Consider the following 6,836-nt stretch of genomic DNA (forward strand, 5'->3'; position numbering starts at 1 on the left):
TCAGATTTTTCATCATTAGTGTATAAGAATGCCAGAGATTTCCGTGCATTAATTTTGTATCCTGCTACTTTACCAAATTCATTGATTAGCTCTAGTAGTTTTCTGGTAGCATCTTTAGGATTCTCTGTGTATAGTACCATGTCATCTGCAAACAGTGACAGCTTTACTTCTTCTTTTCCGATTTGGATTCCTTTATTCCTTTATTTCTTTTTCTATTTCTTTTTCTTCTCTGATTGCTGTGGTTAGAACTTCCAAAACTATGTTGAATAAGAGTGGTGAGAGTGGGCAACCTTGTCTTGTTCCTGATCTTAGTGGAAATGGTTTCAGTTTTTCACCATTGAGGACGATGTTGGCTGTGGGTTTGTCATATATGGTCTTTATTATGTTGAGGAAAGTTCTCTCTATGCCTACTTAAGACTTTTCATTTTTATCATTCATTCAGGGTGTTGTGAATGGAGGCCTCAGCATTTACTAACTCATTTTTTTAAGAAGTGCAAGCCTAAACAGGTGGACTGAAAGAGTGTCCCCTGTTGACTTTGGCCTTAAAAGAAAGGAAGTCTGACTCTAAGCTCCTTTTTCTCTACTATGGGATCCCCTCAGCCCAGCACCACCTGGTGAAGTCCTGATCCTCCTTCAAGAACCAAAGGACCCCTTTCATGTCCAACAGAGCCTTACCTGCTACAGTGTTGATCTCTCCTGCCTCTGTCTTCCACACACTTCATTCATCCCTCCAAGAAAGTATGTATACCCCAATAATTTACTTGTTTGCATCTTTTCCCACCCCCATCTCCAAATTATGAATTCCTCAGGCTACACCTGGGTCTTATGTATCTTTGCATCTCTAGCTGGTAGCACCTGGCAAGTTTGTTGAATGGATTTTTTCTCATTTTGAATCCCTGCCTAGGTTGGCCATAATAGAAGCAATAACATTCATAGGGTGTGTGACATAAACACTATTGCTCCCCAAATATTCCACAAGCTCTTGCATATTTCCCAGTCTCCCTTGCATTTATGATGGGGCCATGAGACTAATTCTGGCTCATTGGCATAAGTGGGAGTGAAGTAAGGCATGGTATTTGCTGTCTGAGGCAGTCAAAGGTGGATGGAAGCTCTACACATGCTCTCTCTCCTGCTGGAGCAGCTGGAAGCAAAGAACACTGAGATAGCAAAGTTGCAAGATGGAAGCAACTCAAATTCTCAGCACTGTTGAAAGGTGGCCACCAAGGAAAGCAGGCTGACCTGTATCAGACTGTTATGAAAGTGAGAAATAAGCCTTGGGGATTTGGAGGTTTGGTGCCACAGCAAAACTTAGCTTACCCTGACTAACAGATGTGAGTTTCACAAGTTGAAAATGTAGGTAGGAGAAAAGCTCATGAAACATGATAGCACCATTTGATAGTGAAACCTTTTCTTATACTAGGACAAGTCAGGATTTGTGCCATGGACTTAAGGATTTCAAATCAAAATGGGGACACAACCATCCCCATTATATGGATGGAGAATCCAAGACATAGAGAAGTGAAGGGATTGGCTTCTAGAATTATGAGTGAGAGTAGCATCGAAACACAGACCTAAATTTCATCTCAGCTATTTCTTATCACTCTTCCTGGATGGAATTTCCCCTCCCCTAACATTTGTGTCCTCTGAGGTTAGTATTCTAGGAATAAGACTGACCTATTTAGAAATGGGGCAGACTTTGCATCTCTAAAGTTAACTCCATTGAAGATTATCTGTTTTGAAGCAACATGGTAGTAAAAAGGTTAACACTGAATTTGAATTTTATTTCCAGGCAGACATCCTGAGCCCTGGGGAAAGATTGCAGCTGCCCTGTGGCCCAGATAATGCAATATCAGGGTGAGCTAGGACATCTTAGAACATTCAGTTCTCCTCCCCTGAGACCAATTAAAATCTGTAGGCATCTTTCTTGTTGACCAGGCTGACTTACTAATTGAAACAGAATTGTGATATTTTCATCAGCTTTCTCTTATCTCTCTTGGCCTTGCCAGCAGAGAGAAAGTTGGATAATCATAGGGCTTCAAGAATATGAGGCTCAGGGAACAGAACTCCTCCCACCTTAAACCACTACACCACCATTATGCATTGAACAAGATCCCCAAAAAGATGGTGCAAGATCCCCAAATCTCAGTCTCAGTTCATATATATAAGGAGAAGCTAAATACCAAGATACCACTTCAGGATTCCTGATGAACAATAAATCTTTCATTTAGCAGCTGCTGCTCCAGTAAACCAGCTCCTGACCTCTGGCTTCCTAGTGAACCATTCCTCTGCCTGATTGGGAAAGCTCCTAGTAACAAAGAACCAAATGCCTCTGAAATCCAACAAGATCCCTTTCCTCCTATTGAACTAGAAGGTATTTCTTTTGCACATGCTAATGGCTTAGTAGTTAAGCTTAGAGATTGTCCCAAATAACATCCAAGCCTCTGGGAATGGGCTACATAATTTAGGCCGTGTGACCTTTTTCTGTTTCAGTATGAAAACCTCCTGTTAGCACCCTCTGTGGAATTATTTCTTTATTATCTGAATGGCCCCAGAAGGTAGTCATTTGGGGCAGCATATATTTCAGATATGAGGAAACTTCGGTTGACAAAGTATCAAAACAAACAAATAACGAGCAAACAAACAAAAAACCCTCTAGGACAAAGATTTCAGCCTCAGGACCTATTTCTCAGTTTTCTAAATGGAAATCCAAGGCTGGGGCATGGTTGGGAAAAAGCTGTTTTAGCCTTGAAGCCACCTCTACCAATGGCAGGGAGAGGTACCAGTATCAAGATAAGGGCCTTGGAGGAAGAGCAGGGGTGGTGGAAGATAAACATACCTAACATTCTCCCAGGTTGCAGGGCTGGACCTTCCTAGAGAGGACACTCTCCCACATGGACTCACAGGCTGTCATGATGACCCAACCCAGCCCCAAAGTTTAAGAGCCTGAAATTCTAAGTCTGGGATCTCTTCCTCATTCCACCACTGTATTACATGTCACCTTGGGATAATAAACTAGCTTCTGAATGAATCTTAGCTTAGGAAAGGAGTAAGGACAGGATTGTCATAAATCTGGTAGTAAGAGGGACATGAAAGTGTCAGAGAATTTCTTCTTATAAATGGCAAATAGATGTTTGTCCTGTGTTTTTTCTCAGTATAGGCAAGTTTGGACTTTCTCAGAAACATCTTGCCCTAAACATCCTTCAAGTCGTTCTGTGGCAACAGATCCCTCTTGGTGATGAGGAACTGAATGTTTCTCCTTAAATTTGGGGAGAAGAGAAAAATGTTTACTCTTGTCATTTCTATTCAACTTTGTACTGGAGGTCCTAGCCAGTTTAATAAGGGAAGACAAATAAATAAGAGCATACAGTTGAAAATGAAGAAGAAGAAAATTTGCTTGTATTGTAGACAACACAATCATCTATATAGATAATCACAAAGAATCAAACATATATCATCTTTGATTTTCAAAATATGTGGAAATGGGTAATTTTTATAACAAATGATGCTGGAACAATTAAATATCCACATATTTTCAAAAAATGAACCTTGGCCTTTACCTCAATAATATAAAAATTAACTCAAAATGGATCACAGACTTAAGCAGAAATTGAAGTTATAAACCTTCTAGAAGAAATTAGAGGCAAAAATCTTTGTGTACTTGATTTAGTCAAAAATTCATTAAATAAGATATATAAAGTATACACTATAGAACATTGAACTGTATCAAACACTTTTGCGTTTGAAAAACATTATTAATAAAATGAAAAGGCAAGCCACATACTGAGAAAAATATTTGCAAAATATGCATCTAATTAAAATATGGTATCCAAAATATATAACGAACACTTACAATTCAGTAATAAAATGAGAAAAAACTCAATTTAAAAATTGGCAAAAGATTTGAACAGACACTTCACCAAAGATATACAAATGGCAAAGCATGTAAAAATAATTCACATCATCATAATATATGAAGGAAATGTAAATTAAATCCACAATGAGAAACCACTACATTCCCATTAGAAAAGCTAAAATTAAGTGTTGCTGAGAATGTGGAAGAACTTGAACTCTCTTTTCTGGCCGGAATGCAAAAATGGTATAGCCACATTGGGAATTAATTTGTTTCTTATAAAGTTCAGTATGCACATACCATGTGACTCACAATTCTATTCCTAGGCATTTATCCAAGAATAATGAAAACACATGTTCACAAAGAGATAGTTATATGAATGTACGTGGTAGCTTTATTTTAACTACCCAGAACTGTGAAGAATCCAAATATCCATCAACTGGATAGGGATACATCCATCAATGTTTATACAAACTGGTATATCCATACAGTGGAATACTTCTTAGCATTAGAGTGTAACAAACTACCAATGGTACAATAACATGGATGAATCTTTACAGAATTATGTTAAGTGAAAGAAGGCAGATGCAAAAGCTTATATACTATATGACTCCATTTATATGAAATTCTTAAAAAAGTAAAACTGTAGTGAGAGGAAGGAGGTATTTCAGTAGTTGCCAGGAATATGGGGAATTGTATTGACTGCAAAGGGGCACAACAGATTTCTTTAAGATATTGGGAATATCTTGAGGATGATGGAAATGGATTCTCATGTTGCTTGCATAATTGTGTAAATTTGTTAAATCTCATTAAAAATTGGTGAATTGTACGCAGATTATGCCTCAAAGCTGATTTTAGATATTAAACATGTTTAATATATATGCTTGTAAAATATACATGCAATATATAAAATAATAAGTAATATATAAAATATGTAATAACAAATAATGTATATTATTTGAAATGACCATATTCACGTGGAAGGGATTATAGACCACACACAGCTTGGTCCTCTCCGTCACTGACAGGACATAAAAACCTTTGGCAAGAGGCACTGGATTCAAGTCTCTCCCTGTGTTCATATTGTTCTTCCTGCTGCCTCTGGGCTGGTAAAAGGGTGAAAGACATAGTTTAAGGAACACCAGACTCTTCTAAAATAGGTCCTGTATAACTATAAGCTGTCATTATTGTGCAGATCTGCAAATGGACCTAAATCTTGTGCTCTTGGGCAAGAACTATGGAAGCACTGGCGCCAACACAAATAGTTTACCAAAATATTTTTCTGTTGAGAAATCAAGCAGCCAATCTTCAGGACTCTTGTCTGGCAAGGGAATCATTTTGGCTAAAGCAGGGTAGTGCTTCTTCTGAAGCAAAAGCCCATGGGCATACTAATAAATATGATGAAATGAAACTTGTATTGCAGAACAGAAGGACAAGGAAGGGGGGCATTTTCCCCTGCCATGTATCTGTTTATTGTATTTGTTGAGTCAAATAATTGTTGAGAACACAGTGCATGCCTACTACTGTGAAAGGCACTGCAGAAGACATGAAGGAGAAAGGGCAGGGGACAGACATGTGTCGGTCCGTACGTGTTATGCCTTCAAAGTGTGTATTTTATACCCTTAAATTCTTATAAATTGATAACTTTGAGTACATATATCAGAAAGCAAGAACAAATTAAAATAAATGAGTTAAGTATCCAACTCAAGAAGTTAGAAAAAGGACAAATCAAACACCCTGAAGGGAAACAGAAGATAGGAATTGGTAAAGATAAAAGCAGAAATTAATGAGTTAGGAAAAAACAAAAAACAGAAAAACTGTAGGACCAACAAACAGATCCAAAAGCTGGATCTTAGAAAAAATAAACAAAAAACCAAAAAGCAAGAGCAAAAACTAGATCAATTACCAGATTGCCTATTCAAGAAAAAAAAAAAATGGAGAGGTCATAAAAAAATAAATAAAATGAGTGTGTCAGAAATAATTACAGGAACTGAAGAAAATAAAAGAGTCACAAAAGACATTTTTGGCTAGTTCCATGTAAATAAATATAAAATAAGTATGAAACCTTCTAGTTCATTATAAGAATTGAACATAACATTGATAACAAAAACCAACTGTACTCCAAAAAAAGATAACCATATATGAGTGATACTTATTAATTTAGATGCAAATATCCTAAATAAAATATTAGCAACAACAAAAAAATTAGTGGCACACTATCATAAACCATAACCAAGTGGGATTTATTCCAGAAAGTTAAACTATTCCATCATATTTTAATATTAAGAAATTTATTAAGGAAATGTATCTTAATCATAGATTTAAAGAGAAAAGTCAATGATCATCTCAGATGTTGAAAAGATATTTGACATTATTCAAATTATTGAATTGATAAAAGACCCTCAAAATAGGAAGAGAAAAAGATAGATACCATATATACATGTGTGCATTTGTCAGGAAAAAAATGCATATATATATGGACTAAGATTTACATCATTGTCTCCCCTGGTTCTCAAGCCCTCAGATGTAGACTGAATTTCACCAGTGGCGTTCCTAAGTCTCCACCTTTCAGATGGCAGGTTGTGAGACTTAGCTTCCAGAATTGCATAAGCCAATTCCTCATAATAAATCTATGGAGAACCCTAACTAATACAGATCTGTAAAATAAGCCCAATAGCCAACACCATACCTAATGGGAAAACACTACAAGTATTTCCTCTAATGCCAAGAATAAAAGGGGTACCATTTCACCAATATTGTTTAACATCTTAATAAATTACTAGACAATGGAAGTGACAAGATAAGTGTAAAAAATGGAAAGAGAAAAGTAAAATTATCAGTATTTGTAGCTATGATTGTATATCTAAAACTTCCAAGAGAATCAACTGAAAAAGCATTTATACATGAGAGGATTCAGAGAGATTATGGAGGACAAAATTAATACGTGGAAATGAATGACTTTCATATATGGAAACACCAATAAATT

At 36.5% G+C, this 6,836-nt stretch overlaps 1 long non-coding RNA gene across 1 annotated transcript in view; it reads left to right on the forward strand.

Annotated features, from left to right (window-relative positions):
- LOC129392042 (uncharacterized) overlaps positions 1-3,442 on the forward strand; it is a 9,479-nt gene extending 6,037 nt beyond the window's left edge. Inside the window, exons 2-4 of the long non-coding RNA XR_008617024.1 lie at positions 601-738; positions 2,229-2,371; positions 3,153-3,442. This is a non-coding gene — a long non-coding RNA (uncharacterized lncRNA). The remainder of the gene's footprint in view (positions 1-600; positions 739-2,228; positions 2,372-3,152) is intronic.
- Positions 3,443-6,836: the final 3,394 nt, after the last annotated feature.

This window comes from Physeter macrocephalus, chromosome 4 (assembly GCF_002837175.3).
Source record: "Physeter macrocephalus isolate SW-GA chromosome 4, ASM283717v5, whole genome shotgun sequence".
Taxonomy (NCBI): domain Eukaryota; kingdom Metazoa; phylum Chordata; class Mammalia; order Artiodactyla; family Physeteridae; genus Physeter; species Physeter macrocephalus.